This window comes from Sus scrofa, chromosome 14 (assembly GCF_054392235.1).
Source record: "Sus scrofa isolate SSC_HxYL_T2T_F1_AM1 chromosome 14, Sscrofa_HxYL_maternal_Yorkshire_Landrace_v2.0, whole genome shotgun sequence".
NCBI lineage: Eukaryota > Metazoa > Chordata > Mammalia > Artiodactyla > Suidae > Sus > Sus scrofa.
Genome location: NC_139396.1, coordinates 13,235,458 through 13,251,613, shown reverse-complemented (window position 1 = coordinate 13,251,613; position 16,156 = coordinate 13,235,458). Strand labels below are relative to the sequence as shown.

General features: G+C 46.3%; 1 long non-coding RNA gene across 1 annotated transcript in view; it reads right to left on the bottom strand.

Moving 5' to 3' along the window:
* Nucleotides 1–16,156, bottom strand: part of LOC146396321 (uncharacterized) — a 142,133-nt gene that overhangs the window by 59,080 nt on the left and 66,897 nt on the right. The window contains exons 8-11 of the long non-coding RNA XR_014826498.1: nucleotides 12,224–12,357; nucleotides 8,277–8,366; nucleotides 4,529–4,686; nucleotides 1,380–1,500 (exon numbers count right to left, since the gene is read on the bottom strand). This is a non-coding gene — a long non-coding RNA (uncharacterized LOC146396321). The remainder of the gene's footprint in view (nucleotides 1–1,379; nucleotides 1,501–4,528; nucleotides 4,687–8,276; nucleotides 8,367–12,223; nucleotides 12,358–16,156) is intronic.

The following is a 16,156-nucleotide window of genomic DNA, read 5'->3' as shown; positions in this document are numbered from 1 at the left end:
AGCTCCATGCGGGCATGAACCCACATGGAGGAGGGCACAAGGAGTCTGCAGCGTGCACAAGAGCACAGAGCGGTCACACCCAATGGCTGAAGAGTCCCCATATTCCTTAGCAGGGCTGTCATGGAATGAATGCTAAAGGCCACCAGGACGGGCCCCACCCTCAAGCAGGCCACCCCTTGGGAAACCACCCTCTTTGCTCCCACGTGCGCTACTGACTACCCAAGCGGACCCTCCTCAACAGACACTAGGAGCGGTTGGAGGATGGGAGTCTCTGTGCACAACAGCTCAGTCAGCAGGGGACAGGTGGGAAGAGGAGGGAGGGAAGGAAGCATCAGAAGAGCTGGCCCAGGAGCTCCCTCCAAGACAGGAATGTCATGGAGGATTTGCATTCGCTGGAAAGCTCTCTGGTGTTGTCTTCCTGTCTTCTCCCTGGGAGCTTCTGTGGCCATCTCTTCTTAAACCCTATCTCTTGGGAGATGAGCCCCACGGTCACACTGCATCGGTGAAACCCATGCATTTAGATAGGATCCCCATACAAGAGTTTGCAGAGATCCAGCCTAAGCACAGAATCCTCAAAGTGGGCCAAGGACATTCATGCCCTTTGGGCCACAGTACCTTAGGCTGTGTGGACTCTTTGGGTTGGGATTTGCTCGTCTAGAAAGAGAAGGGTCTTTCCCCTAGCAAATTGGATGGATCCATTAAAGAACCATTCTAGCACGCAATTGGAGATCTGGGAACCTCTCTTCAGAGATGGTGCTCCTGTCGCCATGCCTAGAGAATTTCCAAATGCCTCAATTCTCCACGCATGTTTGTTCTTCATGTCTTTCTTTAATACATGGAGCTTGTTCAATAAAGGTTGGTGCACAGGTGTGTCTCCTTTGTACGGTTCTGCTTGTCCTGGTTATGCTGGTGAGCTAAACTTGACCCTCTTGGCCAGTCACAAGACAGCAGTGCATTTGTGAAACCCATGCATTTAGATAGGTTCCCCATACAAGAGTTTGCACAGATCCAGCCTAAGCATATTCATGCCTAAGCACATTCATGCCCTTAGGCTGTGTGTGAGCTGAACTTGACCCTCTTGGCCAGTCACAAGACAGCAGGTACTTTGGGAACACTATTCCTCACACTCGCTACGTCTGGCACGACATCATGGAAGTTCAGGTGGCCATCCACCCACAAAGAAGTAGCAGCAGATTCAACATACCCACCTGACTTGGGAATGCTCGCCAAAGAAACTTGAATCCTCAGATCCCTTTTCTGGTCCATGGCAACATCAGAGCATTTCTTCCTCCACAGGATACCTCACAAGACCCTTAAATCTCTATGATGTCACCCAGAGCACCCAAGGCACAGACGTGAAACGTCCACAAGACACAAACCTGGGATCTCTCGGTGCCTTTCAATTTCCATGTGGGAGTGGAAGGTTCACTGTCTCCTGATGCTAGTGATCCATCTCCAGAGATGTTTCTCCTCAGCCGCCAGTGCCTGCCCCGAAGCTCTCTGCAGGAACAATCAGAGGTCATGGTCCAAAGGACGTTGAGACACCCACTTCCATGACTGGTTTCCCTAATTACAGTGCAGCTGATTTGACACCCTCTGCCTCTCCGATGTCGGCATGTAGGGTTCTGAGGTAGTATAAAATAATGAACAACAGAAGGAGTTCATGTCATGGTGCATCAGAACCGAATCTGACTAGGAACCATGAAGTTGCGGGTTCCATCCCTGGCCTCGCCTGGTAGGTTAAGGATCGGGTGTTGATGTGAGCTGCGGTGTAGGTTGCCATCACGGCTGGGATCTGGCATTGCTGTGGCACTGGCATAGTCCAGGGGCCACAGCTCTGATTGTACCCCTAGCCTGGCAATCTCCCGATGCCATGGATGCGGCCCTCAGAAGTCCAAAGTCAGTCAAAAATGATGGAAGATTTGGGAGCACATTGTTTCCAAAATGCAACTTTTGTATCAGTGTCCCTGAGAAGACTCATGCCAATAGGACATCTGGGGAGGGAGTGGGGTGGATTGGGAGCTTGGGGTGAAGGGATGCAAAGGATTGGCTTTGGTGTGGATTAGCAATGAGATCCTGCTGTGTAGCACTGGGAACTTGTGATGGAGCATGCTCATGGGAGCGACTAGAATGTGTACATGTGTGTGTACCTGGGTCACCATGCTGTACAGTAGCAAAACCATTGTCTTGGGGGAAGAACAATTCAAAACCAACCAAACAAGAAACCCCCACAAATACTACATCTGAGCTATGTGTGAGAATCTTGTAACAAATTGCCGGAGTGGCTGAAGAAGGGGAGGAAGCAACAAGGAAGCCTGGCCTTCCTGAATGCCTGGGTACAAAGGGGGCCTCAGCAATCTTCTCATATGAAGGTCTTGTTTGAAAACCCTTGAAATGTTTCTTCAGTGTAAAAGCTCCAATAGAGAGCCCTATTCCCATGGTGCTCAGTTGTGCAGTGCCCCATCCAGAGTTTCTTCCTACAAAGCTCACCATGGCATTGCAGGAGATACTCTCGCCTCAGCTTCTCACCCTCTTTGGAGTCCATGTTCCTTTGCAAGGGGCAAGAAGCTTCGGAAGCACCCACACAAGTCCTTTTTCTCAATCTGCAACAATCCTTTCAACCTCTCCTTCCTTGCCCAACACCCTAACAGCAGGAGGAATTGTAGTTCTGCTACTGCACACAGGGACTCTTGCCTCCCAAGAGATTTGCTTGCAGTCCTAGGAGGTTTCACCCCTCACCTCCCTTGATGATGTTCCCGAGACCTCGCCTCTCACCACACCAGACGGACATACGCATTCCTATCACTTGCATCGTGATAAGCTGACCTTAACTCCCAATCTGAACGTTTCCTCAGGTGTGTTTCCGTTTGGCTGTGTCAGGGATGCTACGTTGATTCCCATGCAGACAGCACCATAGGCAAGGACAAGCCTCGATTCTCAAGAGCAAAGGTATGGGATGCAGACAGGAAATGCACCAGCTTTCAAGCAGGGCTTGCTGGGGAGGACGTTGATGCGAGTGGGTTTGGACACGTGGAGATTGGACATTGGTGGATAAAAAGCTGGCACCGTGTCAAAGGGCACACCCAACATCACGGGCAGTCGATGTTTTCACACCTACAAAAGCCAGCAATTCCCATCATGGCTCAGCAGACATAAACCCCCCTAGGATCTGTGAGGATGCACACTCCATGCCAGCCTCCTTCAGTAGAATAAGGATCTGGGGTTGCCCTGAGCTGTGCTGTAGGTCCCAGATGCAGCTTGGATCCCACATTGCTCTGGCTATGGCAGAGGTCTGCTCGTGCAGGTCCAATGTGACTCCTAGCCTAGGAACATCCATAGGCAGCACGTGTGTCCCCCAAAGGAGAAAGCAATTAAACCAAGAGACCCCCCCACACACACACATCTGGTTCTTTCACATAAGGAAAGAGAAGATTGTGTCTTCTCCTCCCTTACTTCTGTCCTTAACCACATAAAGCTCAAAGACGCAATAGTATATCTTGGCTCTTCCATTGCCATTTCATCCAAAGAGCCTACAGATTTGGGGTCCCGTTGCCATTTTCTTTTGGGTTGGACCAAAAGGCACCTTTGGGTCTCCACTTCAAGTTCTCATCCCCTCAAGAACTGCCCACTCCCTGTAGCCTAATATGGTACCCTTATGGGCGAGTCTTGCCAGATGCATGCTGATTCCAAGGGAAAGGTAAATTTCAGATACACAGGGAAAGTACTTGCAGTAAAGATATGTCCCAAAAGGGTGCACGGGACACAGGTCAGGCTAAATGCAGGCACTGTGTATGGGAAATGAAAAACTCAAATGGAGCTGCACATTTACTATTGTTTTTGGCTGGCTTTGAGCACTCTGCCCTTTCAGTACATTGAATTTCAAGAGAATGAAGGAACTCCCATGTTAAAAATGAATCCAGTAACAGAGGAGCCACGATATCAGTATGAAGGCAACAAAAAGAAAGATACTCAGGTCTACGGGGACGCAATTTAATTTTCTCGTTTCCTTTTTCACTCTTTCTCAAGAGGAACTCTTTGATCTTACAAGAGGTTAGGTTTTCCACTGCAGTTGATTTACAATGTTTTGTCTACTTCTGCTGCGTAGCCAAAGGACCCTGTCGTACAGACAGATGTATGTATATATGATATATGATACATATATATCTATATGGGATACATATGTAATCACTTTCTCACATTATCCCCCAACCTTTTCCATCACAAGTCCAAGATGGAGTTCCCTGTGCACATGGTACATTTCAACCAGAGACAAAGGAATACTACCTGCAAAGGCAAACGGATGGCATTCAAAGTTGCTTGCCCAAAAGATCTCTGAAAAGATGGGAATGAAACAGGTATCTCTGATCCCTGGTGGGAACGAGGACTGAGTGGACAGGGGAAAGAGGGGGGAGGAGGACTCAGCACTCCATATGCTATTCGGCACACGTGGACTGTGATCCCTGAGAAGGGAGGATTTGTTGAAAATGTTACATTCAAACATTTAACAAGGAAAAGCTCCAAGACTTACCAGCAATGTCATCATACGGGAGACACGACAGACTGATCTCTGGTCTTGGACACGTGGGCTGTGCAGTGGCTTTTTGGATAGGCTGGTCCTTTCCAGCACAAGGGAACATGAGGAAGGTGGGTCCTGCTGGATGCTGGTTGGCACACAAGGACGGTTTCCTTAGGAAAGACGGACACACACCAATCACAAATGGTGTCCCCTAAGCCTGGTCCCAGAGATTGACCTGGGTCTCTGCTGGGCCATGCCCTCCAGCTCCAGGGCTGGTCAGGCAGGAGGAGGCCTAGATCTTGGACCTGCACCAGAGCAGCTCCCTGCTGCGACAGCACCCCACAGGGCCCTGACACCCCAAGGACACCCTCTCCTCACCCCCTCGGTCCTGCTGCCCTGGGTGGGCTCCAGAGCCCAGGTGGTTTTCTCACTGGGGCCTGTCCCTCAACACCCCCAGGTTCATGCAATTTGAGGCAGAGAATGAGATCAGCATGGGGAACGTGGCCTGCACAACGCGGGCACAGGGCATGCCTCCTCCAGCTCCACCAAAGCTGGCTCCTCAGGAACCCACATCCTGCAAAACGGGCACTCGGTCTGTGAATCACCTTCCCCCTGGAGGTCAAGGCACAGGTAAGAGAGGCCTAGGCCTGGTCCCTGTTCCCAGATTGGTCCTTTCCACTCAAGGGGGCATTGGTCTTTCAACACGGATAGCCCCCGAGGGTGTCTCAGTCCGCCTTTACCCCTCTGCGGTGTGGACCTGGTCCATTTAGAACCTCATCACCCTCCTCCCTGTCTAAGGGGCCCCTGTGAAATCTGCCTAACAAGTGTGCTGGTGGGGAGACCCTTGATCATTAGACGTTCCACACGTTCTCACACCTGACTTTTGCCTGTCCCTGACTTGAATCTGGCCTCCCACCAAACCTGAGGCTCTGGCTGCTCCTCCCCCTTCCCACATGCATATCCATTGCCCCACAACAATGCCCTCCCCTGTGCCTGCTCAGGGGTCAGCTTCTGGGCGCTGGGTCCCCTCACTTTCCCTTCCTCCTGCTCTGCCTCAGCCTGTGCTCCAAGGAAACACGGCCCCAGGGTCCAGCACACCCACCCAAGGCCACGCAGAGCCTGGCAGCTGCTGGAGAACAAGGCCCCCAAGGAGATTCCCCCTGAGGCTCGCAGGGAGCATGGGGACCTCCCGCAGGCACTGGTGGGTCCTGGCCCCTCAGCCACAGGGGAGTCAGATATGGAATGTCAAGAGGATGGATATGAGCTGCCACAGGACGAGGTCGGCTGATTCCCAGACCCGGATCTCCTCAGCTACGTGGGCAAGCTGTGTTCCCAGGAGGCCTTTGACACCAAGGTGGGCTGGGCCTGGAGTCTGAGACTCCAGGATTCCAGGGAGAGATGCTCTTAGCACCCTAGTTCTGGCTTTGGCCCAGGATAATGGGATTTATGCTCTGGTCCTTGACCCCGACATATGTGTGTCTTCCTGTGTGTCTGAGTGTACTTTGGTGCATAGGATGTGTATATGTGGATGTGAAAGTTGTACATGTGTGTATCACTCTCTCTCTTTGGAGGACTTTGTGTGTCTGTGTCGGTGCCTATTTGTGTGTCTGTTTCGGTGCCTATGTGTTTGTGCTTTGGAGCCCATGTGTCTGCATGTGCACCTGCTTGTGAGTGTGTGTGTGTGTTTATGTGAGAGTAGACAATACCTATGGGAGTTTGAAAGCTCCCCCTTTGTGAGGGGGACTCTGGATTTGCCTCTGCTAGTCATGTTTCCCCCAGGCCCTCCTGCCTCCCAGGGCACACCTGCCAAGGCTGCTCACAGCCTCTCCCTTCCATTCCAGGTGGAGGCGGTCATTCACCCCCGATTCCTGGCAGAGTTGCTTTCCCCAGAACCAGAGTTGGATCTCTCGGGCCTGGCTGAGGAGCTGGAGCAGGAGGAAGGACTCTCCCCTGAAGAGGTGGCCAGGGGAGGGACTGACACTAGGGAGACTGGAGGCAGGGGGAAACCCAGGTGACCCTGGAAATCCAGGAGGAAAGGACCCAGGTCAGCCAGGGCCTGGGAGAGCCCTAGAGCAGGAGGCCCTGAAGGCTCTGTCCCTCCCTCCCCTGACAGAGAGGCCCTGCACCCGGGAGGCTGCCCAGGTGGGTGCAGGGCATGAGGAATGGACTGGGAGGAGGGGAGCCGGGGACAGGGCAAGGAACCTGCTGGGGAGAAGGTGCAGGAGGAAGGCAGGAGGGCCACAGTCTCTGTCTGTGGATGTGAGTCCCATCTCACCTCCCCCTGCCCATAAGCCCCGGCTATCCCTGGAGGGTGCAGAGCAATCACTGTCCACCTCCCTCCCACCAGCTAGTGCAGACACAAGGCCTGGCCTTGGAGGAGGACGACGGGGTGCCAGCCACCCCCAATCACAGGGCACCCCACCTGGACTCAAGACCTTCAGAGTCTGTGGCCCAACAAGATGCCCAGAGGAACGAGCAAGGCCCACAGCCCGGGGTCAGAGATGAAACCTGTACACCCCAGATGGATTTCCATGGCCATCTAAGGCACCCCCAAACAGACAGGGGCCTGTTCAGGCACAAAGGCTCTGTGCCCTCTCCAGGACTTCACGAGCCCCCTCAGGCTGGAACAGCACAGCCATTTCCTTGCCAGCGTACAATGCGCTCAGGCCCTCCATCAGGACCCAGGGCCAGCAATGTTCTCAGGGAGGCCTCTCCTTTTAGTGGAGCCCCAGGGCTGGGTCACGGGTTCAGTGAGGTTGAGGAGGAGCTCCCCAGCCTGGCCTTCCTCTTGGACCTTCACCACAGCCTGCTGCCCTGGGGGTTGCCACAGAGCCCTGTCCCTGCCTCGGGTCTTGTCTGCACTGCAGGGCAGAGGGCACAGTAAGCTTTCCAGGCCCCCGTGCCCCAGAGAATGGGCCTCAGCTCAGGCCCCCTGGAAGCTGCCAAGTCTAGAAAGCGGGCTCTGTGTGGAGGCCTGGCTGCTGCTGAGGACCTGGCCAGGCCTAGGGCTGACCTGCGAGGCTCTGGGAGGCACACCCTGGCTCTGGGGCTGGTTGACCCTTCCCAGCCCAAAAGGAGCAGGTGTGACCCATGTGTCACACGGAGGAGGAGGAAGTGGCACTGCAGCCAGTAGTTAACGGTGGGCCAGCCTTCCAGAGCCAGTCCAATTGGGCAGCCCCCATGGAAGCCTTGGGCTCCTCCAGGTCCTAGCAACCATCCTGGCTGCCATAGGGGTGGGGAGGAAGGACAGAATGACCAGAGCCAGGAGGGGGTGGGGGTGGGTGGGGTTAGGTGGTGGGGACTTGGGTCTGGGTGTGTGTGGGTGGGCACAGTAGCTCCTTTGCGATGGGGGATGTAAAACATGGATAAAATCATTCTGTTGTGAAATGCACTTGGTCCACTGTCATCTTGCATGTGCCTGTGTCCTCAGAGATGGGTCCTCAGAAGACAGAGAGGGGATCTGAGAGGAACGAAGCATGTGTGAGATTCGAGGCAGACTCTAACCACAGGTGAATGACTAAGTCTTTCCTCCACAGAGACAAGGATGCCCAGGCTGCTCCTGGGAGTACACAGCTCTCACTAGCCCCAGGGACAGCCTCATCATCCCTGTCTCTCCAGCCTGCTGGGCTAGGGGGCTTCTGGGGCATCGGTTCCATGCTCTGCATCCCGGAACACTCTGGGGATGGAGAGCTGCTTTTGTGCCGTTCAGCCATCTGGACACTCACCAGTCGTGAGAATGGAGGCTGGAGGCAGCCCTTACCTCTACAGAGTTTCTCTTTGCCTCTCTGAAGTGGCTGGATGTCAGGCTGGGGTGATCCTCCACTCCTCCAGGGTGTCCTGTGTGGTTTGCCTGGTCAGAGAGGAAAAGGCTTGGCTGTAAGAATAGGACTTTCTGCTTCGGTGCCTTGTGTGTGGGGGAGCATCCTATCGTCTTAGTTGTGTTGTTGCAATGTTCAAAATGGTGGAGGCAGCTGCCTCTTCAGCCCAGTGAGGACAAAACAATGGGGGGAATGGGTGACTCAGATTTCATGGCCCGTTAATGTATTTGGGTGACTTAGATCATGTTGAGCTCAGTGTTCCCAACCTCACCAGCCCACTGGCTTCCACCCCCAGGTAGCTTTTGATAAAGAAGTCCTAAGACCTTATATAACCAGTGATAATTTTCGGATTTTAGTGAAGAGGGTTAAGGATCTAGGGTTTTTCCTGGGAACTTTCATATGCCACAGTGTCAGTGAGGGAAAAAAAAATGGTTTTAATTTAATACGTAAAGTCTTTCATCAATTCTTTGTGAAACCTGAATATATTTTATCTAATGTTTCTTGTGGAAATCAAGTTTTAGCTTTAGTAAACAAATGTACGTATTTGCAATGCAGTAACTTTACTTCTATTCTTTTCTGCAAATATTGGGGGTCAGCGAAAATGTCTTGTAAAGGATCACAATGTAAATATTTTCAGGCTTTAAAGACTATACTTCATCTGTTTTAAATTGTCAACTCTGCTGTTGTAGGATGAAAGCAGCCACAGGCAACACTTATTTTTAAGTGTGACCATGTTAAAACAAATCTGTATTTACCTAAACAGGCTGTTGGCCAGACTGGACACAAAGGCTGGTACACACTCCCCCCTACATGCACAATCCTTGGTCTTTTAAAACTTAAGTTCTGGCATCTTACATTATCAATGTAGAATTTACATTATCTTTATATCCTATGTTGGAATTTATTTATGATTGAAAAGTAAACTTTAAATACCTTACATAATTTATGCATGATTATAGAATGTCTACACACACTAACAGTGACAATGCCAGATCCTCTCACCTCCTGAGCCATGAAGGAACTTCTACATGTTTTGTTTAATGTACTCATGAATCTTCTGCCTTATCCTGAGCAACAAAACACACTTCAACCAATTCAAGAGAAATGAAATCATGAAGAATACATTCTTCAACCAAAATGGAATCAAACTACACTTTTAAATAACACACAACAGGAGAACCTCTAAAAACGTTGAAAGTTAACCACATAGTCATAAACGATGGGTCAAGCAGGAAGTCATTTCAAAGATAATAACAAAAAAATACATAGCACTAAGTGAAAACAGTGAAACATATCAAACTTGTAGAACCCTGCTGAAGCCAAGATGAGGGGAATATTTATAGCACTAAATGCTCACATTATGCGATTAAGAAATGTTTCAAATCTGTAGTTTAAATTTGTACTTCAAGAAAATTGAAAGAGCAAAATAAACTCAAAAGAGATGGATAGAAATAATAGAGATAAAAGCAGAAATCACTGTAATTCACACAGAAAAACAACAAATATGGAAAAAATTTCATTCTTCAAATGGTAAAATACAATTCATTAACCTGTTGTAATTATGACAAAACTAATAGACATGATACAAATCATCAATATCAGGCGGGAAATGGGCTCTCATGATAGATCCTGTAGTCATTAAAATGCCAGTGAGAGATTACTATGAACAGTTTTACTGTTCTCATGAATTGTGTCCTAGAGAAAATGGAACAACCCCTCAAAAATCAGATACCAACATACCTGATAAAATAGATAATCTGAAAAGTTACATAATCATTAAGGAAACTAAATAAATGTCCTCGTCCAGATGATTCCCCTGAAGTATTCTACAAAACATTGGAAGTAGAACTGTCCATCATCTCTTCCAGAAATTAGAAGAGGAAACTTTTCCTAATCTTTTATGAGGCCAGTACTAATTTGATACCAAAAGCAGACAAAGAAAGTACAAAACTGTAAAGGTATAGATGAGTATCTCTCATGAAGATACACACAAGCTCTCTCAAAAAGTTTAGCATTTTAAATCCATCATGTATATATAGAATGATACCTTATGACCAAGTAGAAGTAATTCTTCATATGCAATGTTGATTCAATATTAGGAGCTCAGCAATGAAAAAGAGTCCCCTGCTGCTAAAAATAACAACTTAGGTAAATTACCATGCAAGTTACACTGAATGAAAAAGCCCACCCCGAGAGGTTACATCCTGTATGATTCCAATTATATAATACTCTCGAGCTGATAAAATTAGGAAGAAAATAGTCAGGGTTACCTTTGCTTAAAGATGAAGTTAAGGGGACAGAAGAAAAGTGGGTGTGACTAAAAGGGCAACATGAGGGATCCTTATGGGAATGAAACTCTTGTTTTGTGCCTTTACTTTGGCGGTGAATACATGGATACATCCATATGATAAAATTGCATGAGGTAAATACATGCACAGACACACACAGACACATACACACACAAAATTCATATATGAGAAACTTGGGAACCTGAATATAATCGATGGACTGTATCAACGTGAATAATTTTGTTAAACTCTTGTACTATGATTTTGCAAGATGTTGCCACTGGTGAAAACCATGAAGGGTACACAGGAGCGCTATAATTTCTTACAATTGTATGTGGATGTATAACTATCTCAAAATTCAGTTTAAATTTCTCAAAGAGGAAAGGTACATTTTAAGTACGAAAACTAGATAGAGACTCCTGCTTTGATCTTGCATATCTTCCAACCCTTTAGGGTTAGAAAAGAAAGTTTATGACATATTTCAGGAAATTTTCTTTGTGTAAATTTTACAGTATTTGAGTTAGTTGGAACTCAAGTATTCCTGCTACAACATGATGGAACAGAGTAACCAGAAACGAAGAAAAACATACTTCATCTCTCTCTGTGCACATGCCTTTCTCCTCACCACGAGTTCTCTTTATATGATGGTTAATTTAGGTGTCAATGTGGCTGGGGCTCAGTGCCCAGATACATGATCAGATGTTCTGGATGTTTCTGTGAAGGTATGTTTTGGATTAGATTAACATTTAAATCCTTGGGCACTTTAAGTAAAAAATATTACCCTCTATGATATGGGTGGGTTTCATCAAAGCAGCTGAAGGCTGTAAAAGAACCAAGAATGATCTTCCCTGAGCAAAAAGGAATTTTGCCAGCAGACAGCTTTTGGACTCATCAAAATTCTTTCCTGAGACTGCAGGCCTGCTGGACTCCCCATCAGATTTTGGGTTAACTGTGCCTCCAAAATCTCATGAGTCAGTTCCTTAAAATGAACCAATATCTATCCCTATACACATTTCTATTGGTTGAAACTTCTCTGGAGAACCCTGACCAATACACTTCATATTTCTGCCCTTCCCCCTCTTTTTTCTTTCCTTTCCCTTTCAGAAACACTCACTGCTTTATCTCCCTCTGCATAGAGATGCACTGACATTCTAGGGTCTTAATAAGTTTGGTCTCTCTCTCCCTCCCTCCTCTTTTCCTTTCTTTCAGTCCCATGTTCTTCGATTTGGGAAAAACATCATGAAAAGAATTAGGTGGTAGTAGTTGCAAGTTTTGTCAAGTGTGCAAATTATCCCTACCCTTGAGGGAAATTACAAGGGTGCAGATAGATGATAGCAAGTTAAGTGCTCTCTCCATACATCAGCTGTCTCCACAATCCATGGGTTACAGACTGGAATCAGAGCTGTATGGCTTTTGGAATATAATGAGGGTTTGAAGCTATGATAAGAGTACACAGACCTCAGCTAGCTGGAAGCAGACAGAGAGGTCATCACCTGGAGGAATCCCCAAGACACATGGACATCCTCTGTAACTGAATAGCTGGGTGCCAGAGTGTTTGGACCACTGATCTCCCCGTCACAACAGGTGGTGGGCTTACTTACCATTTCCACAAGAACAAATCTCAGTTGCATTTCTTGAAGATGTGGTTGATGTAAGGATGCTCCAATAAACCTCAGCCAATTTGGTGTTTTTCATCATCTTGACATTGTGTCACTCCTGACTTCATCCTGCAAAACTGAGCCAAGAGTTGTACCTTGCTGAAACTGTACTTCTTAACTTGGGAACATAGCCAATGCAAAGCATACTGCTAGAAAACCTAACACAAATTCTGAGGCATATGGTTACAGGCAGAATCAAAGTCCAAAACAACTCTTGGAAATTGAAAGTATTCCTGTGAGCCACAATTAAGCTTATTTTCCTTGAGTGTACAAAAGCCAACAGTATTAATTTCTTCATATGGGGAACAGCTAGTATACACAAAGTCACAGTATTCATGCCCTTCCTTTTTTCATATGCCACCTTTTTTTTCTTCTATCATCATTCCTGTGTATGTGTGTATGTAGGCATTTATAATCATGCATAAATGATGTAAGATATGTAAAACTTTAATTTTCAATCATAAATAAACTTAAACTTATTAAGAGAATGTAAATTCTGCATTGAGAATGTAGGACTCCAGAATTTAAGCTTTTAAAGAACAAAGATTATGGGAGTTCCTATCGTGGCGCAGTGCTTAGTGAATCCACCTAGGAACCGTGAGGTTGTGGGTTTGATCCCTGGCCTTGCTCAGTGGGTTAAGGATCCAGCAATGCCTTGAGCTATGGTGTAGGTCACAGATGTGGTTCGGATCCCACGTTGCTGTGGCTCTGGTGTTGGCCGGTGGCTATAGCTCTCATTGGACCCCTAGCCTGGGAAACTCCGTATGCCATGAGAGCAGCCCAAGAAATGGCAAAAAGAGAAGAAAAAAAAAAAGACAAAAGATTATGCACATAGGGGTTGGCACAGGCCAGCCTGTGGGTCTAGTCTGGCCCACTATCTGTTTTGGTAAATACAGTTTTACTGTAACATGGTCACACTTGTTTGGGTGTTGCCTGGGCCTGCTTTCATGCTGCAACAGCAGAGTTGATTATTTGTGACAGGTAAGGTATCATCTTTAAAGCCTAAAATATTTTACAGAACATTTTTGCTGAACCTTGATATTTGTAGGAAAGAATAGAAGTAAAATGATTGCATGGCAACTACATATATTTGTTTACTAAATTTAAAAATTCTTATTTCCGTAAGAAACATTAGCTAAAATACATTTATTAGGGATTTCTCAAGGTTTCAATTAAAACCTTTCATATTAAATTTAAAAAAAAAACCATTTTTGCTACTCCCACAGCTTACAGAAGTTCCCAGGAAACCTATGCCTGCTGAGGCAATGCCAGATCCCGAAGCCATTGTGCTACAGAGGGATCTCCAAATTCAAAAAGTTTTTAAAGACCAACACGTCAATTTTGATGTTAAAATCTTTAAGGCCACACTTTTAGAATTCATATACACTGTTTATAGAGAAGCTGTATAAGGTCATATGATTTGTACCCCTCACTGCAAATCACTGAACCACTGATTTTCTGATCAGTTATAATGCATATTTGCATTTTATCTTAAATTTGCTGTTGTTTTATCTGAGCAAAAAAACATATGTTGGAAATTTGATATATTTTGGTTAATTAGGCTTTTCATGGGAAAATAGGTCAGAATCTATTATAACATGTATTATGCTCAGTATAATTTACACTATGATATAATCATGAAGATATATTATGAAAGTTGTCTAGTACTAAAAATGTTTCCCTTTATAGACCAAGTCTTAAAAATTTTTAATTGTTTTACAGCAGTGAATGCACAGCATTCTTGATTTTATTGTAACCTAGTGCTGTGGTCATTCATTTAACTCACTGCTATACAGTTCCTCACAATTACAATTGCAGCTAGAGAAGATGTGTCTTTAAGGAGCCAATTGGCATGGATATTTTTTGCTTTTTCTTTGGAACATTTGAGATTATGTATAATTATTGAAGTACGTATTGGTTTGAAAATATCAACTGGTACAAGAACAGCTTTAGATTATTTAACAGAGTTTATACATTGATTTTTTCCTACATTCTGGAAAATGGTATGATTAACTGAAAACTATTTTTAGGTCTCTTTTTATTGAGGAATTTCTGGATGTGGAAAACCGTGTTAAGGTTTAGGGTTTCCCAAAGTGGATATTGTCATTTTTAATCACTTTTAGCTAAACTTTGCCACACTGTGAAGTAAGGACAAAAATGATGAGGAGTGAACAGTCTGATTAGAAGCTTTGGCTCCCAGAAGGGCAGTGTTAGCTGTATTTAAACCCATCACCATATTTAATACAGAAGACACTGAACAGGGCATCTGCAATGATGTGTAGTTTCTTGCTAACCTTAGATTTTGGTAACCCAGCTGGGAATAAAAACAAGCCAAGATGAAGGCAGTGGGTGCTCTTCTCTTCCCATCACATCACAGACAAGGAGACAAGAGTGAAATGCTGAAAGATCAGCTGTCAGAACCTTAGCATCACAACTAAGTATGGAACCTGCTGGTCAGAAATGCACACACCCACCATGAGTTCTGAACACGTGGGCAGCCATGCTTAACAAGGAAATTCCCTGAGAGTTCAGTGAGCTGAACTAGAGCACATTCAATGCTGAGAGACCAGCCATGGTGGGACCCATGATGGCCAGATCTGTACACCAAGACTGAAAGGACGTGCACAGTCCCAGTGGAAGTCCAGCAGGGCCAGCACTTGTGGATGACTATCAGGGCCATTTCTCAGGAGCCTCTAGATCTAGCAACACCTACGCACATATACAGAGAGAGAGAGGAAATCACTGAGGAAGGGAGGAGAGAGGACCCAAACTAAGTTTACTGGATGGCTTGCCGAGGAGGTAATGGAGGAAGGGGTTTCCTTGAAGCTCTTCTTGTTAGTATTGGTAGCTAGGGTCTTTCCCCAGATGGGAGGAGTAATTTTCTGTAAAGGACCAGATTGTAAACATTTTAGGTGTTGTAGTCTTTATTGTCAGTGTTGCAAGCACTCACCTTGGCTGTTGTATGTGAAAACTGCCATAAACAGTACAGAAAGATCAAGTGCGGCTGTGGGACAACAGACCTCCACTCACAAAACCCGTGGTTAATTGGACTTTGCTGACCACTTTTGTAGAGTGTTTATTAAACACATCTCATGTTTGGTGAGTCAGGTACATCTGCCAAGGCCTGGTATATTGCACTTATAGTTCACAGTATTTTTCCTCATCTTAGGGTGAAAAAAAGCAGTGTAATGGAACAAGGCCTGCAAATTTGATATCTTTAAGAGCTTTTTTTTGGGTGGAAATATTATTTCTTTTTCTTTGTTTTTGTATCTTAGGGTTGCACCTGTGGCATATAGAAGCTCCCAGGCTGGGGGTTGAGCTGGAGCTACAGAGGCTGGCATATACCACAGCCACAGCCATGCAGGATCCAAACCACATCTGAGATGTACACAGTAGCTCATGGCAACATTCGTTCCTGACCCACTGAGCAAGGCCATATATGGAACTTACAACTTCATGGATAGTAGTCAGCTTCATTTTTGCTGTGCCACAATGTGACTCCTGGAAATTCTCCCATTTACAATAATTTGTAAAGGGAAGAAAAGAAAAGAGAGGATCTCAGATTGACTGGGGTCACCACGAACCAAAATCCTTAAAGGGATTGCTGGCCTAGACTGTGTCTCTGAGTTTCTCTACCTAGTCCACATGCCATGATCAAGAACCGAGGATGTAATCCTCTAGGAAATACTTGTTAAGGATGGAGGAAAAACCTTCCAGGTCATTTCCAACACACACCTCTCAGCACCTTTTTTAGACTGCTATAACGCATTCCCTCAACTGTTGAGAACACCATGGTATTTGCTGTCTTGGGAGACATGAAAAGAATCAGTGGGTTTTTGTTCTGAATGCTGTCCCTGTGTGAAGGGTGATATGTCT